At 41.2% G+C, this 26567-nt stretch overlaps 1 long non-coding RNA gene and 3 other non-coding genes across 4 annotated transcripts; 1 reads left to right on the forward strand and 3 right to left on the reverse strand.

The window, feature by feature from the left end:
- Window positions 1-12884: 12884 nt before the first annotated feature.
- Window positions 12885-14092, reverse strand: LOC141277846 (uncharacterized). The gene is made up of 3 exons (XR_012329706.1): window positions 13905-14092; window positions 13414-13431; window positions 12885-12906 (listed from the first exon to the last, which is right to left on the reverse strand). It is a non-coding gene; the product is annotated as an uncharacterized lncRNA (long non-coding RNA).
- A 162-nt stretch (window positions 14093-14254) lies between these two features.
- TRNAP-UGG (transfer RNA proline (anticodon UGG)) lies at window positions 14255-14326 on the reverse strand. Its single transcript has one exon. It is a non-coding gene; the product is annotated as a tRNA-Pro (tRNA).
- Window positions 14327-16757: 2431 nt separating this feature from the next.
- On the forward strand, window positions 16758-16849 carry TRNAY-GUA (transfer RNA tyrosine (anticodon GUA)). The gene is given in 2 exon segments: window positions 16758-16794; window positions 16814-16849. It is a non-coding gene; the product is annotated as a tRNA-Tyr (tRNA).
- A 2806-nt stretch (window positions 16850-19655) lies between these two features.
- Window positions 19656-19737, reverse strand: TRNAL-UAG (transfer RNA leucine (anticodon UAG)). Its single transcript has one exon. It is a non-coding gene; the product is annotated as a tRNA-Leu (tRNA).
- Between the last annotated feature and the right edge of the window lie 6830 nt (window positions 19738-26567).

Consider the following 26567-nt stretch of genomic DNA (forward strand, 5'->3'; position numbering starts at 1 on the left):
ATGGTATTTGTAGGGATTTACCTTTTGAGAATGTATTTGCTAATCTTCACTGCTTTTTAAATGACATTTAAGCCGAAATATGCAGCCTTTTGGTCCCTGTAGTTTAATGGGTAATTATTACTCCCAGTGTCTTATTTAGGTGGTCTGTCCATCTGATCTCTGGATTTTTTTCTGCTAAGAATCCTCAGGTTTATTTGTCTTGTTAATATTTCCCGGCACTCATGTAGATTTTTTGCTATTTTATGAGCAATGATATCTCCTAGTCTGCTTATATTATTTAGCTCAGACAGGTGATCTATATGAAGACGCTACTGCTCTGTATCCACAGAGACCCCAGCCTTGAATGTCACCATATGCAGAAATTAACATAGTGAGACCAGTGATGGAATTGGGCCTTTCTTGGACATCCTGTAATTCTACCTCTTACACCATTATGTATTTACTAAGAATGTGTTCTTAGAATTATGAATGAAGGCATGTACGCATCAATAAGGGGACTAGTAAGTCCTGCATCCTCTTAGCTCATCAACCCCGGTCGTGTTGACTCAATAGAATTGCCACTCTTTAGGATTGGTATTCAGGTATGTTTTGTTCACAAACCATTTAATAAGCACGTAATACGTACCATGTATTGTGCTTGTGCCAGGGATGTAGAGGTTAAAATATAGGTCTTGCCCTAAAATATTTCTGACTGTAGGTTACCCAGAGATGGAAGCAGACAGTTATAATACAATGTGCTGAAAACTACAAATGAGGTAGATAGAATATTCCATGTAAATCTAAAACTAAAATCAATCTTAGGAAGTTTTAATTCAGGCTGGGGTGGAGGGCAAAATAGAAAATATGGAAGATCTCATGGCAGAGGCAATGCACTGTAGTCAGCTCAGTTTTAGAAGAGGAGTAGTAGATCTGTGATCAGGTGAGCGGAGCGGATCCAGAACAATTAGAAAAGAAACAGAAACCTGAAGAGTGTTGATTTTTTTGTGTAACTATATATGGTGTCACTAGAGCATACAGAGAAATCCAGGACTAGCAGGAAATGAAGATACAAATAATTGTGCATGGAATTTTAACTTATCTCATCATATCCCTGATTTCCAGTTGCTGCTCACCCCAGAAGCAAGGGAACGATTTCTCAACATCCCTTGTGAGTCTTTTTGGAGAAGACACCGTGGCTTTTTAACATGATATGTTTATTATTTTTCCAGAATGACTAGCAGAAGAAAGGTTCATAATGTCCTTGTACTTCCACGATCACCTCCATTGCATCCATTCCCACACCTACTGTCATTTTCTCTACACATACATTTTGCAACTACCTGGCTTAGATCAGCTGACAGAGAAGGCAGAGACATCGCTGATGCCAGGAGAGAAAAATCTTACGTTGTATAAGGGTTTACCTCCTTTCCAGATTTGTCAGGAATGGGGAATTGGGAAATTTCCATTCAGGAGCTCTTGAAATTTTCTACTCTCTTTCTCAGACCTCAACATCACTTCTGTTTACCACCAAGGTAGCCTTTCTCAGAAAGTCTTGCCTCTATGATGCCTGGATCAATAAAACCCTCTATGCAGGCCGTACTCAGTAATAATTAAATAGTTATACATAGGCTATACATGAAAATGTTTACCTTTCAATAGTGAGATTAATTAGAAACCAAAATATTTTCACTCTCCTCCATCTCTACACTCATGCTAATACAAGTAATCAAGAAGTATGTGGTCCAAGACGGGTAAAATGACATTTGCATGTAAAATCCATAAGCAAGAAACATAAAACCTGGCTTCAAATGGAACAGTTTTTCAATCAGTAGTGGGTAAGGGAATGTGGATAAATATCACAGTCTTTTCAAGATGGAGGATGAGAAGTGTAATCCTTTCAAGGATTTTGCCTGCCAGTCCCATATTGTACACAGACTGAAATGTCTTGGGGCATTTTGTGGCAAAGTCCCTTTATTTAAATATCAGAGTATGCTCAAGCCAAAATCATTAAGTACATTGTAGGTAAATAAAACTCTCTGAAAGAGGGGAGGGTGGGGTCCTTGAGGTTGGTAGCCACAAGATACAACAAGGTTACTCATCTTCCTCAGGATCAGAAGGCACCCCCTTTATTTTTACAAGGCAGAAGAACAGCGTCTGAGAAGCCACACCTGGGATGAAAGCCTAAAAAACAAGCAGTATCTTACTAGGCAAGCTCCTTGTTTTCCCATTGTTGCAACTTCACTGTCTCTCACTGTATGCCAGGTAATAGGGCAGGAATCCAAGTCACAAAGAGGGCAAATGAGTTCCTGCCTCTAGGCCCTGCAGCACAACCCATTCTCAACCGGGGGTCAACACTGCCCAAGAAGATGGGAAGTGCTGCTCTTTTTACTGGTGGCTTTTTCTTCCTATCATCTTAGTATTTTACTAAAAATATTGGAGCCTCAGAAAGGATCACATTTGAAGTAACCAGCTTAATCAGTTCAATGCCCCCCATTCCCACCTCCACCCAAACGCTTTGATTCAGTCAAAATGTGCCACGTTTCCTGGGTTTACGAACACTGGACGGTAACAAGATGCTCATTCTGCTTTGATCCCTCTGCCTCCCCTTTTATCAAATTCCTTCTCATTCTCTCTTACTCATTTCGGGATCATCTTTTATCATAATCTTTTCCTAGCTCCTCAAGTCTCAATTTTGTCCCCTTCCTCTTTGTCTCTTTGGTACTCCTTAATTACTTTCACCTTTCTGCCTATCATGCTATGCTGATATTATAATTTAATATCCTCTTTCGGAGTGAGCTCCTTGAAATCTGGGGAAATCTCATATTTATTTTGGTACCAACAGCACCTTGCTTTTCACAGTACCTTGCACAGGACAGACATCTAGCGCATGTTAAATTATTTACTAGCCTGAGGCATTTCACCATCAGCTCCAGAAAGATGAAGGCTCTGATAAATAAGGACATCCTGGAGTAATGACTAAAGACCTGATTTATTGGAAGATTTATTGGAAGATAAAAAAAGGTCCATAATTCCTTCTAAGGTAAGAACCAGAGGCGACAGATTCCATGTAAAGAGTCCAGGGTTTTCTGTGATGAAAAGCAAATGAAGAAGATTCTGGGAATCACATAGTAAGATATTCAAACTAACCCTTATCACTGAGGAAAGTTGAAACAATATATGAAAACATCTGCTTCGTGATACTGGAGAGAGAAAAAAGATGACAAGACTTACTCAGTCAAAATATAAGAGAGGTAAAATCCAGAGTGATAATAACTAGAAAATCCACACATATATGAAAATGACTCATTTTATGAAAAAATCAGTATGAATTTTATAACAAAAGCAGACAAGAATATTAAGAGAAAGATTTATTACAGGTCAATCTCATTCATGAACATGGCTGTAAAAATTCTAAACAAAACATTAGCAAATCAAATAAACCATATATAAAACTTATTACATATCTGACAAAATTGGAGCTATTGCATGAAAGTAGCATTGATTTAACATTAGAAGAATCAGTGTACTTCACCATACTAACAGAACAAAGGAAAAAATAAGAAGACTATTTTAATAGATGAAGAAAATTCATTTAATAAAATTCAGTATCTCTCATGATAATGTTATTAATAAACCAGAAGGCAATTTGTTTGATAAAGTGCATTTACAAACAAAAGTCTCATTGTATGTTGCATCTAACAATGTGTTTAATGGTGAAATGGTGCTAGATTTCTGTCTGAGACTGAAACAAGATTAGAATGCCCACGGTGAACGTGCAAGCCTCATGTTGAAGACCCTGGATCTCTAAGCCATTGCTGCAGCCCACAAGACTATAACATGAGTGAGAAATAAACATTCACTGTGTAAAGCCCCCCCACCCCAAAAAAAGAAAAAAGAAATCTACAGCTGTATTACTAGAGATAATAGGTTATTTTAATACACTTGCAGTATCAAAGGTCAATATTCAAAGATTACTGATATTTCTATATGCCATCATCAACTAGAATAGTTAGAATATTAAATTTTCAAAAGATTACCTTTATAATAGCATCAAACAATGAAATACCTAGAAACATATCTTTAAAAACATGCAAAATCTCAAGGCACAAAATACAAAATATTATTGGAGAATTAAAGAAAAGTTACATAAATGGAAAGACAGTCCATTTATAGACTAAACAACTCAATATTGTAAAAATATCAAATCTCCTCAAAATAACCTATGATCTTAAAAATCTAATCAAAATTCTGTAATTGGGCAGGGAAACTTGATAAGACAATTCTAAAGCATATAAGGGCATGCAAAGTGTCAAAACAGCTAATATACTCTTGGAAAGGACAAATAGAGAGGACTTAAATATACCAGGTACCAAGAAACTTTATAAAGACACAACAGTTTAGTTAGGATGGTAATGATATAGGACAGGCAAATATACCAACCGAACAGTGCAGTCTAGAAATAGACCCAAACTTGGCCACTGATTTGTGACAAAGATTACACTGCAAGGGAGATAATTGTCTTTTCAATAAATAATAATGGATCATTTAGCTACTACAATGGAGGGAAAGGAATCTTGGTTCAAATCACATATTGCATACAACACTGATGAATTATAAATCTAATTGTAAGTTGTAAATCTAATTGTGAAATGTAAAACAGTAAAACATCTTTAAAAAAACATAAGAGAATACCGTGATGACCTTGAGTTAGGCAAACATTTCTTAAACAAGACACAAACAAATGTAGAGGGATAAAATTGATAAATTGGGCTACATTAAAATTAAGATCTTCTCATTTAAAAAATCCCATTAAAGGAGTAAAGAGGCCTGCCACAGAGTGGGAGAATGTACTTGTATATCCAGCAAAAGATTTACATCCCAAATATATAAAGAATGCCTACAAATTAATAAGAAAACCAACTGACAACCATCTCAAATGTTTTTTCTTTCATCAGTTTTTAAAGCAATGTCATTCCTGCTACTTCAACAATTTTTTTGTTTGTTTGTTTGTTTTTGCGGTACGCGGGCCTCTCACTGTTGTGGCTTCTCCCGTTGCGGAGCACAGGCTGCGGACGCAGCATGCTCAGCGGCCACGGCTCACGGGCCCAGCCGCTCCGCGACATGTGGGATCTTCCCGGACCGGGGCACGAACCCGCGTCCCCTGCATCGGCAGGCAGACTCTCAACCACTGCACCACCAGGGAAGCCCTCAAATCTTTTTTTAATTAAAAAAATTAGTTGTTGGTTTTCTTATGAACAAGTTTTAAAAGTTCTTAATATAGTCTAAAGTTCTTTATTAAATATGTGATTTTAATATATTTTTCCCAGGTGATGACTTGTTTTTGCATTGTCTTAACAGTATTTGAGAGAGAAAACTTGTAATTTTGATAAAGTTCAATTTATCAATTTTTATTTTATGGACTGTGCTTTTGATTTAGTTTCCATGAAATCTGCCTAAATCAAAGTCACAGAGATTATATCTTATTTTGTGCTTTTAGAAGTTTAAAATTTTTAGTTTTACACTTAAGTTTATGATTCATCTTGACAATTTTTATATATGGTCTAAGGTTTAAAGTCCATTTTATCATATGAATATCCAAATGTTCTTGTAATATTTGTTGAAAAGACTATACTTTTCCACTGAATTTTCTTTTCCCCTTATTGAAAATCAAGTTGCCATAAATATGTGGGTCACTTTCTGCACACTCTATTCTGTTTCGTAGATATTTGTCTACCTTTTCACTTAACATTTCTCTCATATATTTTATCTCTCAGTTCTATGTTCTAGAATATAAGCTTCAGCCAATCCTGAAGTGACTGTTTCCTCTAAGTTCACTTGTCCTATTTTATCCTTCTCTTTCACATTCTGGTTATACTCAAGGCCAGGTGATATATGGGTTTGAGTTAACATGTATGAATTAAGGACTATGGAATAAATATTTCCTGTTCATATTTTAGATTTGCATTGCAGTTCTCTGTTTGTTTTAATTCAATTTTATGTGCTGTTTTTTTTCTCCTGGAAGTTCCTTTTATATAAAATTTGGTAATGGCACTCTGTCTTGTTTTCCTATGTTGTTAGTTACTTACCCTTTTAAAAAATGAAAAGGGAAGAAAACAAGGGAGAGAAAAAGTAATCTTTATTTTAAGGAATTTTGTAATAATGAAAAAGATAGGCTTCTGTACTCAATATATTATTTTAATCCTATCTCTCCATTCTGAACTGTGATTCTGTGTGAATAGATGTGTTTCTATATTGCCTCCACTACTTTTGGATCAAAAAGCAAGTTGTTACTGAGAGGTTTGAATTCCACTTGGAGTTGAAGTTCATTATAGTTTTACATTTCCTGGCTCTGAGTAGCCCACATGATATTTGACATTCCCCACAGTTTGGCTGGCTAATTTTGTGGAAATGAAGTTGCCATCATTAGGGAAATATTTCTGACATTCATTAATTTCTAACTGCAGACATCTTGTATTTCTAAAAACTTTGAGTTTTTTAAAACTAGATACCTGATTGTCACTACATATTTCTGAAGCTTTTTCATTATGAAAAATTTCAAATACACTAAAAATAGAACGGTATAATGAATAATGGTGTAACCAACTCATAGTTCCATGAATTTCCAAATCATGGCCAGGCTAATTTTATCTATACATCCACTCATTTTATTTTGACGCAAATCCCAGGTATTGTATCATTTTGCTATAAATTATTTTTACTTACAAAATGATAATTAAATTTCTCATACAGTGTCTACCACAATAGGAATTTTACTGATGAGGAACACTAAAGTCAAAGTGATATCAAACAATGATTAATGTAGAAGTATAATTCAAGAATGTTGCAATCCCATCATTCAACAGAGTTATCAAGCTAGCAGTCTCCTTAGTTAAAATATTTTCCTCTGTTCTCCATGTAATGACAGGGAAATTTTTCCAGGGTATCATAAAAGCAAGAAATAAGGTGCAGAACAGTGTAAGAAAGTCACAGGTAAATAACTAAGCATTTTGACATTTGCTTACATACACACAAAATGACACTGGAAGGATGTGCAATAAAATAACGAAAATGGTTAATTAGGGAAGGGATAAGGGGTGGAAGAGGAGGAGGAGGACTAGGACTCTAAAAATCTATATATTGTTGTATTTTTTTGAGTCATTTTAGTATGTTTTATATTTTTAAAGTAAATTTAATGCCTTCTAAAATGAACTATTTCATGCAAAAACTAAGATATTCCTATGATCAAGTCAGTTTGAAAGTATTATAAGCTGAATACAAAAACCATTTTCAATTGGACAGATGGCTATGCAATTTTTTAAAAAATTTTTAAATTTTTTTAAATTTTTTAAAAAATACTTTATACTTAAAGCCTTAAGCTTTATGGTTCAATTAAATTTTAAAAACGTGTATGTCTTAAAGTGTGCTTTACTAGCGCTCAGACTTCATGGGTCTCTCTTCACTTAGAACTCTCCTCCCTGTAGCTCAACAAACAAGAGCCTCATTTTCTAGTTTATTTTTGTTCGGCTTAGCTCAGCCTGGTGTACCTGTCTGTGCTCCCACTCCTTCCTCAGAATCTAAAGTGATGAAACTTCTCATGCCTCATTCATTCTTCCAGTTAGGTATTTTCTTTTCTCTAAAAAGGAGTATGTCCAGAAGAATGGAATTCAGTCAAACTGAGTCTTGGGGGACCTCTGTACAATCAACCCTCCATATTCATGGGTTCTGCATCCAGGGATTCAACCAAACGTGGATTTAAAATAGTCAGGAAAAAAATTCCAGAAAGTTCCAAAAAGCAGAACTTGAATTTGCTGCATCAACAACTATTTACATAGCATTTACATTGTATTAGTTATCATAAGTAATCTAGAAATGACTTAAAGTACAATTGACCCTTGAACAACACAGGTCTGAACTGCACGGGTCCACTTACGTGTGGATTTTTTTCAATAAATATAGTACTTGTATTTTCATTTTACATATCTTTAAATTAAGAAGGTATGGGGAAAAGTTTCTTTTCTCTTAGAGATCACAATATGTGGAATCAAAAGAAATCAGAAAGATTTGAGTCCTGATTCTAAACAAACTGTTTCAGCTTTCTGCCCTTGGGTAAGTGATTTATCAATTCCTTTGTTTTTGAGGCAGAAATAGCCGTGGGTTTTCAACTGCACAGAGGTTGGCACCCCTAACTCTCCGTCTCACATTGTTCAAGAGTCAACTCTATATGGGAGATGTGTGTAGGTTATATTCAAACACTTTGCCATCCTATACAAGGGACTTCAGCCTCCATAGACCTTTTGGGGTATCCCTGAGGGGTCCTGGAACCATCCGATTCAGATACCAAGAGACAATACTACTCTTCTTCCTCTCAGCTCAAGACTTAACTGGTGTTCATCTCACAAGACCAGCTGCTCCTCAAGTCTGGGAGATCAGAGCAGTTTAGTTCACATGCCATTTATTGAGCACCTAATGTGTGCCAGGAACTGTGACTGATTTTTGATATTATACCAAAATATAGTTCCTGCCCTAAGAGTTCCGAGTCTGGCATCAGACACACATGAGAAAGCAGAGTTCCAATTAGGTATTGAGACTGAGGTCAGCAGAACCCGCCATTGTTCAAGTTGGAGAGTGGGCAGCGGGTGGGGATGAGGGGAGTGGGTAGGGGAAGCCTCTCAGAAAAGAAGTTGATATGTGCCAGAGTAAACTGAGTTTTAGAATACGAATAGGAGTTAGTCAAGTCTTTAGTCAGGGGCATAATGTAGACACAAGTGGGAAAATGTGAACAATGGTACAGAATTCTGAATAGTGTTTTGGGTGTACCACATACACTATTACTAGAAGATAAGGTCCAAGGCTGGGAGAAGCTGTAGAAGCTAGAGCAGGGAAACTTCTCCTATCTTATCCCACCCTTGGGGCTACTATCGCTTCCCAAACCAGAAGTCAGGGGAGGGATTCCCAATATCAGTGTAAGTCTTCAGGGAGAAGAAACAATATCTATATTACTTGGGATATAAATGTTTCCCTTGAGTGACATACAGGAGGAAGATGGATCATGGCTATGGTCTTCCACAGCTGGTCTAACTCCATCCTTTCTCTCATTCCCACTGTATTGCCCAGTACTTTTGCAGCTGCTGGTCTGGGGTGGGTGACAGATGAAAGCAGAAGGATTCCCACTCATCCCTTGTTGAATAGAGGGTCAGCTTCCTTTTCCGATTTATCTGGCATGGAATCTGGGAAATTTCTGTTGAATTGCAAATCTCCCTTGGGTCTTTGAGGAATTATTTTATCTCTTTCTTATGGTTTTGTCTCCTCACCATTTGGGTCTCTTTTCTCCAGCAGGCACTGTGGCTAGCTGGGCTCCTTATGTCTGGTTCAGTAAACCATCATTTTGGGGCATCTCCAAGCAGATCAAAAAGAAAGTTCATGAATAATAGCATTTAATGTGGCTTTCTAATTTGCACTGTATTATAAAAGTGAATTAAAGACATAACCACTCATTTTGTCATTGGATTGTGTCTCTTTCATTTGTCCATCTTTTTACATTTTTATATCTCTTGTCTTCATTCATCTTTTTAGCAAAATTGGGATTGGAATGAGGACCTTTAATATCAAAAAATTATGAATACCAACTATTGTTGTACCTACCAAGAACTAGACTTTGTGTTATGTTTTATCTACCTCATTGTATATTTTAAAGGGAACGGGGGTTTCCATTTGTGGTGACCCTGGAATCTTGGACAAATATTTATTTATTTATTTATTCAGTCATTCAACAAAGGTCTTTTAAGCATCTTTGTTGGATACTGTGATACACTAATATATGCTAAGATGAACAAGCAATGATTCCTAACCTCAAGCAACTTTGACCTTAGAGGGGAAGATTAAGAGACAAATAATAATTCAAAAGTAGGGGATGATAAGGGGGTTTACAAAATAATGTTGGAGGTCATGTGCAAATTGATTTACCCTGTCTGGTATTTTCTTGCTAGAGAAGTTTTCGGAAGCTATCATTCACTAAACAGGAATTAATTCCATGTTAAAGTATGTTTGTATATATAGAGACACTATTAAAAAAAAAAGAAAGTATGGACAGCACCTCAAAAAAATGGTGCAAAATTGGAAAACTGAGCATTAACATGCAACGACATGGCCATAAAGCTTCAGTGATCACTGGAAATAGTAATGCTTTTATCTGGTTCCATTAGTAATGCACACAAACACATAATATTTCTATCCTGAAAAATTTCTGAGTGAGAACTAAAGGAATGGAAGGATCAGTCATTTGAGAGGGAAAATGAATTCTTCTCGAGTGATCTAGAAGTGTTCCCCAGAGGGCAGATGAAGTATTGCCTTAAAAGCTACCTAATTTCATGGAGCATGAAAACCTGAAGTGAATCCCAGACACTGGCCAGAGAGAGGAATTCATATAACAGTTTATAGCGTTTCTGGAAGGAATCATCGCCAAATTTTAGTAATAAAACATGTTAAACCATCTATTTTCAAAATTATTTTATTGTGGGAAATTACTTTGGACTAAATTTAATTCAGTAAAAATTTACTGAGTACCATGTTCTGGGAACTAAGTTGGTATGCAGAGATACAAATACATGATCCCCGCCATCAAGGAACTCACAGACTCTTTTGGGCGAGACAGAGAGGGTGGGGGAGATAGGGATGTCTCTCACTCTCTCTCTCTCTCTCTCTCTCTCTCTCTCTCTCTCTCTCTGACTGTGGGTCAAAAATGTAATAAGATTATTGTAAAATTTTAAAGTGGATCTAACAAGATGGCATTTTACTAATAAAGCACAAGAGCAAATATTAGGTAAGTGAATGTGATTAGGAATAGAAATATCACAATAAAAATTGTACTAGGGAGCAATCTGTGAATGTATTTTTTTCAGTCTTATTTTATAAATTTCTGTGCCATAAATATTTTTTTTACTCTTCACTTTAATCTCAGCAGTGCTTGGCACAGATAATCTTGGCTTCTTATTTAAATCAGTCTTATTCTTTGATTTTCCTGGAACCACACTTGCCTGATTTTGTCTCTACGTTTCCAATTGCTCTTTTTTTGTGTGTGTGCTTTGTTTTATTTTTGTTTTGTTTTGCAGGTGTATCCTCTTTAATAAAGCCATTAAATATTAGCTAAGCTGTCAAGGAAAAAAAGGTTATTTCCAGAGATCACAAAATAAGAGGAAACTGAAAATAAGAATGTGTTCCAAACACATAGAACAGAGCCTGGTACTTAGAAGGCGCCCAAGAAAGTTGACTTTGCACTGTGTCAGTTTACCTAAGCTAGAACTACATTATCGAGAATTTTCTTTTCTGTATGGATCTAAATTTTCTATATGGATATGGTGAAATTTGTAGTGAGATTTGGAAGGTGAAAATGTCACACATAGCAGCCGTAGTGTTCTGAAGGTTGGCATAGGATGCCAGGCTCTGTTGCACCTGGCACTTTTTGATGCTGGTCTGCTTGTTCACTTGTTGGCATGGGGCTTCAGTTGGACCCACAACCCCTCTGGCACAATGAATCTCCTCCTTCAGCTCCTCCAACTCCTAGACCAAGTACATGGGTATCTCCATAATGAGGGGAGCAAGCTTCTCCTGCAGGTCTCCCACATCAACAAGGTTGGAGACAGTGAGAGACAGCTGTAGGTTCCAGTGTGCCCTTTTGATTTCAGTTTGTCTTCGTGGATTTCATGGTGTCCGTTTGCACTGATTCTCCTCACTTCATGCCCACTTGTCCTTCTCAATTGCTCATCCTGCTGAGTTACAGAGATTCAGGCCCAACTCTAGACATAGAGGCAAGGGCCTTACATAAACTTCTTCATCAATTCCCAGAATTATAATAAATCTCTTATTCTTCATCACTTAGAATGGTTCCTCTTTGATTGAACCCTAATTGATATAATTTCTTTTGCAATACTAATAAGCTGCAGCATTTCTCCTGTTTCCCATTATTTTGCAAACCCCTTGAAGACAGAGACTGGGTCATACCTGAGTTTGTTTCCTTGCCATCTAGAAGAGTACCTGGAAATCTAGAACATAGCAAAGACTCATTACGTTTTTGTTTCTTGAAGGGACAAACGACATAAGGGATGAAAAAGTGTCAAACAGTCATGCTCTGTAGTGATTTCCTGGGGACACTTTTGTGTAATTCAAAGGGGGTCACGTTGACAATAGCATACTAAAGGCCCACATTGGCTGAGAAGTACCATAGTTATGCTCAGGAGGTGAGGAAGACAGTTTAGCAGCTCAGCTAAGATTGTACAGGCCCTGACTCTACTGGCTGAGCTGCTGAGTGGGCCTTGGAGCAGATAAGTTCAGTGGCTATACACAGTCAAGTCCCTCCTTAAAGATCCTTGTTCCAGGAAAACCATGATTATGCAAAACTTTGCATATGGATATCTCCCTTTTTTTTTTTTTAAATGCATTGCCGATATAGGAAACATTTCAAGATCTGACAATACAGAAAGGATTTTGGCAGTAAGGACTTTGGCAGGTTTTCCCAGATCCAGACCTTCTCTGTGACCCCTGACATTCCCCAGTCAATGAGGATGAACTGGTAGTTCTCAGCCCCAACAAGCAAGTTCTCAGCTTCCAACAAGTTGCCCATGAGCTATTCTTTAATTTGTTTTTTTTTCAAGTGCTGCAGAATTCCCTCTGTCCTGATTGTAGCCAGTATTTCTGCCTCTTACCATGGTGACGGGAGGAGTAATGCTGCCATTTTCATCTGTGCTGGTGATAAAATCCCTTAAGAGTCAGAACATACCAAAGCCAAGGAGTGCACTCTTGGCAACCCAACACACCTTTGCTCAGGTTTCAGGGCAGGGAAAGAAAGGCCCCACAAAATAATTGTGGGGCTACCCTAAGACCTCCGAGCCAGACGTGTGAACTGGCTAGGTCCTCCCCTTCACAGTCAAGATCCTAAAAAGAATGATTTACTTAGTTTCCACACCTTCCCCTCATTCTTCAACCCATCCAGTGCTATCATCTTCCCTAAACTTTCTGCTTTAAATGCTGGTAAAGATTGTCAACAGCCCCTGAGTTAGCAAATCAGCCATCAGATTTTTAAACACTAGTGATCACCAGGGCCTGTCTTTAAATCCTTCCTCTCTCTATTAATGCTCTTCCCTGTGGGTTCTTTCCAAAACCAGTGTTAACCACTGGTTAACCACTGCCCTGTGTTTTTTATTCCTAAAATTCCTTTCTCTGGTTTGGATCTTTCTCTTGAATCTCAGGACTTTATATCCAACTTCCTTCTGTTCATCTCCACCAGTAATCATTCAGCAAATACATCAAAGCCCAGGCTAGATATAACACCTTTCTCAGGAGACAACCAACCTAGAAGTCAGGATGTCCTGGCAGATTCTACTCTCTCCCCTCCCTCCAATTACCGATCACAAACCCCTTTATTCTTGCCTGAGTACATACCTTTTCCAAGAGATAAACCTTGCAAAGGGCAAATATGATCAGGTCAGACAGAAATCCTGTCAAAGATTCCCTTGTACAAGCAGTTTAGGAAGACTAGCAAGTTTGAAGGCCTATCGTACCAGTCGTTTCTATGTTTGGGCAACTTCGACAAACCAGGATCAACCACACTCTGAGGTTACAGGTAGACACCTCACACCATAGCCTGCTGGTTTTCCAAGTGAGCTATCAAAGGGCACTAAGGAGCCGGGTGATTCTTGCCAGAAATGGCAAGACGACTGTCACTATGTTATATTGCGTTTTGGAAAGTAACGCCTGAAAATAATTCAACCGTACTCCTTTTGGACGGAATGAATATCTGCACCCTTTGAGCCCGAGGGTTCCCGGGGCCCCTATTTAGCATTAGGAAGACTAACACAGCACTTGCGACTCTGGGGTAGACGGACTAGGGCCTCAGGAAGAGGGTTCTGTATGGCGCTGCGACCCCAACACACCTCCAGGTACCACTCTTTTCCATGTGAAATGCCCTAGTGAGAAGTGCACTAGTTTTTTTCCGCTCGAAGTGCCGGCGTGAGACCTGCCTGAGCAAGATATTCCTGACAAAAAAGCCTGTCATAGCGGGACGAGGGGCCCCTATCTATACAACGAAGCCCTTGGCCCACGGTAGCATCTTCGTTGTCCCTGAATTGGTCGACAGAAGTGGCCAACTTGCTCACAAGCTAATCTCGAATCAGGTCGAGGTTGAAAGGGACTTCACCTAGGTGGATCTAGACTGGGCGGTGTTGGCTTCATTTAGCTCTAAAGAGGGAGGGGGAAAAAGAGAGAAGAAAGAAGGGGAAAGGTAGGGCTCGTCCGGGATTTGAACCCGGGACCTCTCGCACCCAAAGCGAGAATCATACCACTAGACCAACGAGCCACCCGCGAAGCCGCCGCTTTCTCTTTAGGAATATTCATACATTCTGTTAGTTGCATCACAATATTTGAGGACCGTTTTTGATTCCTCTCCTAAGTCCAGCGATTTTCTCCAGACCCCAAGAGCGTCACCGTGCAGATTCGGAGGAACCTGAGCCACAGCGTTCCAGAGGTAGGAACGTTCAGTATGGGACTCAGGCTGAGCTGCTAGTCCACCTGTGGACCCTCTGACGAGGGCCCGAGTACTTGCAGGGTTAGGACCAACACCACTGCAGGTGGTCTGGGGATGGAGGACAAGTAAGGACAAAAAAAAAAAAAAAAAAGAAGAAGAAACAAACCAAAACAACAAGAAAAACCCAAAACGTTGATTTCGTCAAAAGACCCTCCTCCCCAGGGTGCGGCAGCGGAGGAACTCGATACCACGCCCCTGCGGAGGTCAAATCCTAGAACCATTGTCTTAGCCTGCCCTGCTATCTCACACCCTGTAACATGCTCTTGCTGTTTCCTTTCAGCTTTACTTAATGAACTTTGTACTATAGGTCTAGATTTAAGGCACCCTTCAAGGGCGCACAGAACATGGCAACCGTCCGGGAGAGTTGCCCACTTCCAATATCCTCTTCTATAGAAGCTTGCCCTCGCCCGCTTCTCTATCACCTAGAAGGTGGTGGTTGGAATGGGAAGGGAGAGCGTTGTCCTTACGCCGCAGTCCCTTCTGCTCGGGGAACGACGCTCTCGGGTTCTAGCCTGTTTCGCTTGGTCACACCTGTTCACCGTGCACCGAGCCCATTCTTGGCGTAGGGGGAAAACTCGATAAATAACAGTTGAATGAATGGCTAAACATCGGCGCCAGACTGCTGCGCGGGCTAAGACGGGAGAGAAAAGAAGGGGAGCGCTCCCTTCCCAGCCCTCTAATGTATCGCCACTTTCTGCTGATTCTGGACTTCAGGTTGGGCATTTAGAAGAGCCCGGAGGCCGAGAGAGAAGCAGCTACCGTTCAGACTCCGAGCTGTTAGCAAAGAGTGTTAAAGGACCGAGGGAAAGGTTACTCCTTTTCTAAAGCCAGTTTCTGCTTCAGGAAACCTGGAGGAATCTCAGGCCCAGACTGACTATGACCGAACCTGACTCCGCTGAAAGGTCATGGGAGGGGGCGGCCTGGACGCCTGGATGCCTTCACATCCTCACCGCCTCGCCACCGGCCCCCTCCATTCTGAGGGTCCAAGGGGTAAGTTCTGGGCTTCGACAAGGCCGCCTCCTTTTAAAAGCAAACAAACAAACCCTAATCTCAGTCTACGAGGGCTGGAGCAGTTACTTTAAGAATCCAAGCAGATGGGAGACAGTGACGTGACGCCACGTCTCGCATCCTTTTCTTCGGTAAGGCACCCTCACCTACCCCACTTTATCCCACGGCTCCGCTCGTGGCCCTGGTGTTGCCCAAGTTCAGTGACTTGTCAGGCCTGAGACTGAGGAGCATGCACTGTAGGTGCCACCAGGGCTCTTCCAGTGAATTACATTCCCGTCTGGGCCTAGTCAAGAACATGTTTCTTCCTCGTACATAAAGAAGCGCTTCCTTCAAAAGAAATTCCTTTTAATTTTTAATTATTTATTAAATTTTGTTTAGATATGCCATTTGGCTGCAGCTTTTAAAACTTAGGGAATTCAATACAAGCCATAGGATCACGGCTAGGCTCCATAGCTTACGGGCTAGTGCACTGATCCTGTAAACCAGTGACTGTGCGTTCAATTCTCGCTGGGGCCTCTGCGTGCTTTTGTTGTAAAGAGGGTGGCTCTCTCCTTTTCTTGCGTCCACTGACTGTTGAAAGCAAGCAAACACTGTGTGATGTTTCAGGGAAAATCAGATCCTGAGTATTTGGGACGAAAGATTATAGGATTGGGGGCACTATGATCCTGGGGGAAAGCCAGGTGTTTATACCATTCAGTAAGTAGTGGAGAAACTAGATTACTCAGGTCTCTGCGAGAACACTCCAGGGCTTGGCGGAGTCCACACACACCTGTGTTTATGGAAAAGAGCTAATTAGCCTCGGCCTATTGATGGCCATGATCCCCCGGCTGCTGCCACTGGAGCGTGGTGTCCTGCACATTTCGCCACTTGCAATATGCCTGGCGCCCCAGTTTTTCCTGTGCTCCTGGAGGGAGAACTGGTTTGCAGATTACTCTGGGACAGCCTAGTCCAGAAGCTACGCAGATACACCCAATCCGGATGGCTCCTGTTCTGTTCCTATTGCTTACTTCCTCGGATTCAGACTCCTCGTCCTTCGGCCCCCGGCTGCTCCCTGGATTTGGTTCACCAGAGATTCAACTCTCTGGAGACTTCCTGACCTCCAATTTGAGCCCGAACTTTAAATACAAAGAAGCTAGACCTCTCTCTGGCTGTTACTATATGCTCAATGATTGACACTAACTTTCAACAATTGTGTCCTTCGATAGCTCAGCTGGTAGAGCGGAGGACTGTAGAGGTAATTTACCTTCTGTCATCCTTAGGTCGCTGGTTCGATTCCGGCTCGAAGGAAGGGTGTGAAATTTTGCTGCGTGCCAGGTTTTATCCTCCTTTACCGACGACTGTAAAACATTTACTTTAGCTCTGTTTTCAGGCAACAAAAGAACAGCTTTTTGCCGACTATGAAACAATTTTGTGTGTCCTCTTTGTGATCATGCAGTACACGTGATTCGATTTACAGAGGAGATATGAATTAATAGTTCCCCTTTTAGATTTGAATGTTATCTCCTAATCTTGAAGACCAGCTAGCCTTGACTGAATATTGGGTAACATCCCTCAACCCCACCCCATCCCTACACTTTTCCCTTACTGTGAATATTTTATACTGGGCAATTCAGGGTTTAAAGAGAAATACTGTAGAAATATCTGTTCTTCAAAGCAATGTAAACAAACAGTGTAGAGAATAAGCAATGCAAAAGACAAAATATGCATGTGGAAATGTTCCTTCAATAAGAAGAAGAAATACTAATTAAAACTAGGGGATATTGCTGCACCACCAAATTAGAGAGTGTTTATTATTTAGTACTGGGCAGGATACAGTGACGAGGATTTTCTTGTAGAATGTCACTACTTTCTGGAGGATAGTTGGGCATTATAAATCAGGAACCTTAAAAAGAGGCTGTGTGCTGGGGCTTCCCTGGTGGCGCAGCGGTTGCGAGTCCGCCTGCTAATATAGGAGACATGGGTTCGTTCCCCGGTCCGCGAAGATCCCACGTGCCCGTGAGCTCATAGCTGCTGAGCCTGCGCGTCCCGAGCCTGTGCTCCGCAGCGGGAGAGGCCACAACAATGAGAGGCCCGCATACCGGAAAAAAAAAAAAACCTTGTGTTTGATCAGATATTCTCTTCCTGCTTCTAGAAATTTATCATTCATTTTTGGAGAAGAGGAAATATGGCAAAAGATGTTTGTCTGTGGGTAGATTGTGTTCTTTTTACTTTAAGGTTTTTTTCAAAATATGTCACATATATAAATTAAATTTTTTAAAAAACAGTGTTTTAACCTTACAAAATGAAGTTTAAAAATACACTCTGCCACTATGGAAGACATTCTGGCAGTTTTTTACAAAACTAAATATATTCTCACCATAAAATCCAGGAATCACATTCCTAGGTACTTAGTCAAATGAGGTGAAAACTTATGTCCACACAAAGACCTGCCCATGAATGTTTATAGCAGCTTTATGTATGTATAACTTCCCAAACTGGGAAACAGTAAAGATATCCTTCAATAGGCAAATAGATAAATAAACTGTGGTACATCCATACAATGGAATATTATTCAGCACCAGGAAGAAATGAGATATCAAGCCATGAAATGATATGGAGGAACTTTAAATGTGTATTACTAAGTGAAAGATGCCAGTCTGAAAAGGCTACATATTGTATGATTCCAAATATATGACATTCTGGAAAAGGCAACATGGAGATGATAAAAGATCAGTGTTTGCCAGAGGTAAAGGGGAGGGAGGGATGCCCTGGTGAGGCACTGAGGATTTTTAGAGCAGTGAAACTATTCTGTATGATACTTTAATGGTGGATATATATATAATTATACATTTGTCAAAACCCATAGAATGTGCAACACCAAGAATAAACCCTAATGTAAACTATGGACTTTAGAGGTTTGTTTTGTTTATTGCTTTTGTAAAGACCTCAGGGGCCTAAGGTGGGTAAAAAATGAAAGGAACTGGTCTGGAGGAGTCATCAAAGTGAAATGGGAGTGGGTCTGGGAGGACACAGGAGAAGCTTTTGATTGAGGAGGGGGAAAGACATAAAAAGGAAGGCAGAATTAAAAAGTGTCATTAAAAAATCCCTAGACCATGGTTCCTGCACAGAGTCCTAGTCTACTGCTCTGTTCCTTTCATTCATTCCTCAAGGCACTGCAGGGAAATTCGTACCTCCTTGAGAGAGCTGTACAGCCAAATCTGAGAGTACTGCCGTGGGGTAACGGGCTGACTCGGCTGAGAAGTGCGGTGGGACAACCATTCTAATAGGGGACCACTAAATAGACCCTGAGTTTACCCGCTCCTCTTTCCCACACTGAGTTAGGTTCTGCACAGGTATTGCAGTTGGGTTGCTCAGAGACCTGGACAGTCTCCAAGATAAGTGAATTCACTTGTGGAAGGGGCAGAGCAGTGGCTAAGCCAACATTCACAGCACACCCCACTGGGCCAGACGCACGAAGTCAGCCAAGAATCCGCTTTGAAATGTTTTGGAATCACAAACCCACCTGCAAAGTCAAATTCAAAAGAACCGTTTACCTGCCCTACTCCACCCCCATGCCTGAGTGACATCTGGAAGCCTGGTAGGAAGTGGCTTTCTGCCTTCATTCATTCATCATATTCAATTACAAAAGTAATGTGATTAAAAGCAAAATCGGGTCTGTGCAGGTTACTTCGGGATCACACAGCTGCAGCTCCTAAACCAGTGTGGGCGTCGGGCTGATGGAGGCTACGGGGCACTTTCTAGGAAGCCTTCCCTACTGGATGGTGCCTAAGCCAGGTCATGAGAATGATTCAATGTGAGCATGGGTTTTAGAAGAGGAGGACCGAAAGAATTCCCCATTGCGGGAACACAAAAACTTGGACACAATGAAAAGTCGAGTCGGGTGCATACCGCTAGTTTCGGCACTGGATGTCGGGAGGAATCCGAGGTAACCCGACTTGATATTCAGTAATAGGTATTTCTCGGGCAGCGGGGGGGCGGGGAGGGGGTACTGATCGAGGTTCCGGGGTAATTCTTGCTGGAAGAAAGAGGATCGTTTGGGATTTAATCGGAATTTCTGTATTACTTCGGATTTACAGCTAGACTAAAACACGGTTGGCAGTGATGGGATTCGAACCCACGCCCCCGAAGAGACTGGAGCCTAAATCCAGCGCCTTAGACCGCTCGGCCACACTACCACATGCAGTTACGACTTTTCATCCTTGAGCTGTTTATTACCGAGCCCAGGCTCAACATTCTGAATTTTCTTCATGGTTAGTCGGGTCTCCTTCACTGTTTTCATTTACCCCTAGGGTTCTGAGCAAACTTGGAGAGAGTAGAAACCATCGCATTCTCACAGGCCTGGGGAGTGAGCTAGAAAGTGGTCAATGATATTAGCGTGAATATCCTTTGAAGACTTCCGCCTTTTCTTTAACCTAGGCAATTCCACGCCGAAAGGGAAAAGCAAAAAACAAAAAACAAAAACCCATCTCACTGGCGACTTATTGCAAGTGATTACAGAAGACTGAATAAGGAACTCCTCGCTGTTGGGTCGTTGGTCTGTGGCTGTGAAACTCACAGTGCGAATGGAGCCGGAGATCCAGTAAGAGGCCCCCTTCCGTTGACAGATCTGGTAAGCCTGTCACCGGTAAAAAAGAAAATCCTTGATCGCATCCCCTGCAGGTTCAGTCAGAATGGAGAGATTGGGTCTAATTTTTTGGAAAGTAGCACTCTGGGGTAGACCCATGCGCATGTAGCCTCTGAACCATTTCCCTTATGTAGGGACCAAGGTGACTGCCAGAGGGAGGTTACATCCAAGAAACTTCCCACACCGGAAAGGAGTGGGTCCCGGGCTTCCCTGGGGTCCTGGATCCACTGGGCTCCATATCGTTTCTTTCGAATGGAGTAGAGGGAAGGCTAAGTAAAGTTGCAGAAGTGATCCTGGGGACCTCCAGCACCCAAGTGGGATCTCGTACCTGTCAATGACCTCTAGTAGGCGCTAAAAGTCCTGGGTTACACGTTACATATATTCTTCTTTGCTGTTTCTGATTGGCCATGTCTGGGTCTCCGGATGCAGAAATTCTCCTAGGAGTCTAATTAAAGTTTCCTAACTTCCTAACTCTTACTCTCCTCCTCGATCACTCATAAAAAACACCCTGCTCTTGCCTCCCCTTGCCCAAGGGCTCTCCGAAGTCCTTCCGTGGTGGCTTGAGGGGTCGGGGTCAGGGGTGCTTAGAGAGAGGCAAAATTGTTCTTCACCGGATCTTCACGGGGCGAAGGTCCTGCTAGTTCCCGTCTTTGCTTCCAGGAAGGGAGTGGGGGCCGATGAACAGAAAAGAAGTACTAGAAAAGCTGCTTGGAAATAGGGCTCAGGGAGCACCGGATGAATTTAGGACCGAGGCCGGGAAGTGGGAGTGGCGAGTGGGAGAAGGCTGGGGCCGGTTTAGGAAGGGGCTCCCAGGGTCCGAGGCCGGAGGCGGGCTCTCCTCGGGCTCCCCATCAACCCTCCACCCCCTCCAGTCCCGGCTGCCCTCTGAACCAAGTCCCCTCCACCCCGCCCCCGTCTCACCCCCGCCCACACCGGGTTATGCCCGCCCTGGTCGCTCCGCTTCGTCCTCTCGTTCCCTCCCTCTGGTCCCAGTTGATAGGCAATCTGAGCTCCCGGGGCAGAGCTGGATGTCTACCCTTGGGCTCCAACTAAGTTCTCTTTCTCTCCAGAAGCTACCGGAGTCAGGAGCGAGGCGCACGCTCGGAGATGGTTAGCGGCGAAAGCCAGCTAGTCTAGCGGAATGGGCAAAGGTGTGGTTTCTATGTTCCACATCACTGGAGATGGAGGGGTTCAAGTAGCCATCGCCAGCCCCTTTGGCTGAAGGGTACGACTTCTGAGAAACTTCACTTTGTGTTTTCACACTTTTTGAGAATCCTCAGATAAAAGCGAACGTGAGCTTATTGCCTCCAGCAGTACACGCAAGTCTTTGCAACACGCCACAGCAATGGAAAGACTGATGCTAATCTCAAATTGGAGAGAACCTAGAAATCCTGTGCAACCACGCACGTTTTGTGCATAACACGAGGAAGCATCAATTTGAAAGACAGAAAAGGCCTGGGGCTCTTTATTCCTTGAAAGGAGGTAGGGAGTGGATGGGAGGAGAGAGAACAAGTATTGATATTTAAAACATCAATATTTATTGAACTATTTGTCTAGTACTGAACCAGGCAAGAGACTCAGGGTCTATGGGTGGGCCTTGGGAAGCCTCATACTGATGAGATGATGAAATGAGATTATATAGTCATATTTAAGTCTCTGTTAGTGCTAATTTGATAAACATGCACATTTAAGTAAACCACAGTTTCTGTAAATGTTTTGACTTCTTTTTAAAAATACGGATTCAAAAAACTACGAGATTCTCATAAGGTGGAAGTGACCTGAGCCCTTGATTTTTTTTTTTTTTTTTTTTTTTAGTGCTAGGTCAGGCAGTAAAAGGAACCAGCTAACAAGAAAGAACCTGGTCATTATAGCAGAGCTCCTTTTGATCCCAGGGGGCTGCATGTTCAGGCTCCACAAACTGACAGACTTCAAAGCACTTTCTTATCAGGACAAAGTACCACACTCCCATATCCCAGGCTGAGTTTCCTTTACTAACCCGTGTGCCTGGCTTCCCCTATTCAATCACCTGATGTTGCTTGAGCACTCACTGCCTGTCTTGAACTTACTGGATCCTTCATTGGGGGAGGATCCTTGCTCCATTCCCCACAGAAGTGGACCACCCATCGGGTTACACAGAGACCTGAAAGCCAGAAGTCTCAGCTTTCCTAGAGGAGTGCCAACCTTGCCAAATACTTAATTGTCCATTATCTGAAGACATTTGGAATGATGCCTGATAAAGATAAAATGTGCTGTGTTTGTCTGGCACATGACTATTCCTTCAGTTTTCAGTGGGGGATACTAGTATTTTAGGCTCTAGCATTCTGCAATATTACTGGAGAATTTATCCTTAGATTTCCTGCTATCTATACCTTGGCAATAGTCCAGGTGATGAAAATGTATATAAAAGCAGGAAATTTACCTCAAAGTCTTGATGCTCAAAGTGTAGTCTAAGGACCAGCAGCATCAGCATCTCCTGGTAATTGATTAGAAATGCAGATTCTCAGGCCTATGAATTGGCATCTTAACAAATTCCTCAAAGGTTAGAGAATTTTTACAAGTACTCTATGTTTCCATCTATGTTTCAACTGTTCTTTGCTCAAATAGGGCATTTGAAAGTTTCCACCAGACTTGCACTACGTTGCAATACCTCAACAGGCATCTCCTAAAAATAAGAATTAAGAATAGAAGTACAGGGTTTCCCTGGTGGCGCAGTGGTTGAGAGTCTGCCTGCTGATGTAGAAGACACGGGTTCATGCCCCGGTCCGGGAAAATCCCACATGCCGTGGAGCGGCTGGGCCCGTGAGCCATGGCCGCTGGGCTTGCGCGTCCGGAGCCTGTGCTCTGCAACGGGACAGGCTGCAACAGTGAGAGGCCCACGTACCGCAAAAAAAAAAAAAAAAAAAAGAATAGAAACATAACTTCAGTATCATATTACACCTAACAACATTTATAATAACTCTATGTAATCAAATTTCCCCAATTGGCTCCCTCCAATTTTTTTTAATCTAGATTCAATGTTTCTCATTGCATTTAGTTTTAATGTTTCTTTAGTCTCTTTTAATCTAGAAAATTCCCCTCCTCTCAGCCTCTCTTTTTTCATGGCAGTTGTCTTATAGGAGGTCTCTCTGTAAATCTCTCTCCCTAGCTCCAGTAGAGAGCCGTCCAGGTATTGGTCTGGCTCCTTTCTGCATGTACTATAAAAATCTTACTAAAAATTAAATACTGGTAAATAATATGTTCCTTTTGATGGATGTATCAGATAGTCTTTTCAGCATTTATTGAGCCCCTACTTAAATACTTAGCTTTTTTGTGGTCTCATATGTTTATCACATTGACCATTACACTAATGCAAAGTACTGAGATGTATTTATACTTATGAATTTTCTAAAATAACTGTTCAAAGAAAAAGGAGAAAAGGGGAAGGAAGTCCCTTCCCTTATTTTCAACAGGGAAAATTAAGCCTCTTACTTTAAATTTTTATTTGTCCTTACAGTGTTTACTGGAGTTTATGGAAGAGGTGGGACAAAAGGGAGCAATCTCACCAGATTGATTGCCTGTGCAACTTCAGGTGAAAAGAAATGCAACCCTGAACTAGGGCATGGTCAGCAGAATGGAAAGATGAAGTTTATGAAACATTCTTTATTCTTTGTTTCTGTTCATCCTGCTGGTAGCAATAACCTCCTTCCCCTGCCCTGACTCAGTCCCTGCAAAATATTGTAATAGTCTGGCTGCTTTGGGTTTAAGAAGATCAAGTCTGATGTACACTTGATTTTCTTCTTGGATGTCTCTACTACCTTTCCCAGCTTCTGATTCCAATACAGCAGAGTACCAAGTGCTCAAATCTTGGTCAGCTTGGGCACACAAGAGTGATTATAATGGATTTAGGCACTTAGGATTAGGCTAGTGGGGAACATCTACCAAGAGGCATTTTGAAACTGAGAAATAGGATCTTCCTTTGGCCCTTCAAGGTAGCACACACCCACAGATAAATCTGCACTCACCATTTCGTCAGGTTTGGGGAGGTGCAGAAAATAAACACGTTTACATCCCTGCTTGTAGGGAGCTTGCCATTGAATAAAAGAAGATATCTCCTTCTCCTTCTGTAATACATACAATATAAATCTAGAAGAATGAATATGCATGCACACACACACACACACACACACACACACACACACACCACACACACAGTGGTTAGGTGGCAACACAAGTAGTGACCGAGGATTGCCAGAGTGAGCGCAGCCTCAGTTTCCCAAGGGTGAGAGGTCTGCGGAAACTGAAGAAAATAAATTTAAGAAAGCACAAATTGAGGCAAGTACAACTTTTTTTTTTTTGGCTAAAGTTTTACGAAGCCATGTTCCTTGATATTTTAGATAAATAATCTATGTACCTTAGAAATCAGTCTGCCTATCCACAGATGTACTTGGATGTTGCTAAGGTGAATAATTGACTGGGCTCTGGTGATTGTGCCTACTTTTCTATATTAATCCTTGACTTTTTAAGATACTTTATGGTCAATGAAGCTGAAAATTACAGGGTCGTCACCCAACGAGATCAAGGAGGTCTCTTCACAGATGTAGAGAACAAATGTATGGACATCAAGGGGGGAAAGTGGCAGGGAGGGGGTGGTGGTGGGATGAATTGGGAGATTGGGATTGACATATATATACTAGTATGTATAAAATGGATGACTAATAAGAACCTGCTGTATAAAAAAATAAATAAAATAAAATTCCCCCCCACCAAAAAAGAGGAGGTCTCTTTCATGAACAAAAGCTCCTTGAGTGGTACACGATGCATTTTCATACAAATAGATAAAATAATCTTATTAGACTTCATTCTTTCTGCTTGGGTAATTAAAATTTTAATTTTTCCTACAGCCTAGACATCTGTCCTGGAAAATTATTGGGTTCCTCAGAGTATTAAAAATCTGTGAGGTAGTGTTTCTGACAAAAATATGTAAGCTGAATCCAGTCATGAAGAAATCATCAAAGTCAAATGTTAAATTGAATCTAATATAAGGAAATAATCAGACAAATCTAGAATGTGAGACCTCCTGTAAGACAACTGACATGAAAAAAGAAAGGCTGAGAGAAGGGGAATTTTCTAGACTGAAAGAGACTTTAAAACTAAACACAATGAGAAATATGGTTTGAATATAGATTTTTTAAAAAAAATTAGAGGGAACCAATTGGGGAAATTTGAAAATAGGGACTGTTAGATTACATAGAGTTATTATAAATGTTGTTAGGTGTGATATGGTACTGAAGTTATGCTTCTATTCTTAATTCTTATTTTGGGAAATGCCTGTTGAGGTATTTAGGTATGAAGGATCATAGATATTAGATACAAAACAAACAAGGTTATTATCCCTGTTTCTTGGGAGCTTGCACTTGAATAAAAGAAAATATCTTCTCCTTTTGTAATAATACAATATAAACTTAAAAGAATGAATATGCATACACACACACACTGTGGCAACACAAGTAGTAAATGTGGCAAATGTTAATAATTAGTGATTCTAAATTACGGGTATACAGGTATCACTGTACTGTTTTTTTCAACTTTCCTCTAGTGGCAGATTGAATATACAAATGGACAAAGGTCAGACCATATATAACAATGGAACTCTGGCCCACAGCCTGCAGAAATCAGCTCAGGAAACCAATCTATTATCTACCAGCTCAGGAAGCCAGCCTACCATCTTTAAGTCAGACTTGTAGGAACTCTGACCACTATGTCTAGTAAGAGTCCGGGAAGCCAAACAATAACCCCTGTAACAGCTCCAAATGGCCAGGAATTGATTAATAACAGCCTTCCTGATACTAGTCCCTGCTTCCAACTTAGGATCAACCAGACAAAGTCAAATATGCATCCCGAACCAATCACATAGGATACCTGGCTTCTAGTTAACCCACCTGCAGCTTCCCTAGGCCAGCAGCCTCCAATCAGGGCACCTGAGTGTGGGAAGCAGTCAGCCTTGAGAGCAGGCTGCGGACACGCCAGGCATGCCGCCGCTGCTCGAAGGGACTGTCCCTACTTGTTCCCCTCCTTGTTCCATTCCATGGGAGATAAATCACCAGGGCCCAGAGATCAGAGAGAATGTAAAATGAGACAAGCAAAGCTGTCTGCTCCCTGCACGTGCAGGTTATTTTTGATGATTCTGGGTTTATGGGTTTTCTCCCAGGGAAGTTAACCTTGAGCCGAGACAGTCTTCAGATAATGTAAACCACCGTCCGGCAACCTTCCCTTTTCTAGTCTATATAATCTGCAACTGTAGCGCAATAAAATTTGCCTTGCAACCATCAGTTGTCTTGGTCCTTCTGACCCCATTCGTCGGTGCTGTTTCAGTTCCTCACCCCTTCCCTTCTGGCTCTGGTC

This window comes from Tursiops truncatus, chromosome 2 (genome assembly GCF_011762595.2).
Source record: "Tursiops truncatus isolate mTurTru1 chromosome 2, mTurTru1.mat.Y, whole genome shotgun sequence".
Taxonomy (NCBI): Eukaryota; Metazoa; Chordata; class Mammalia; order Artiodactyla; family Delphinidae; genus Tursiops; species Tursiops truncatus.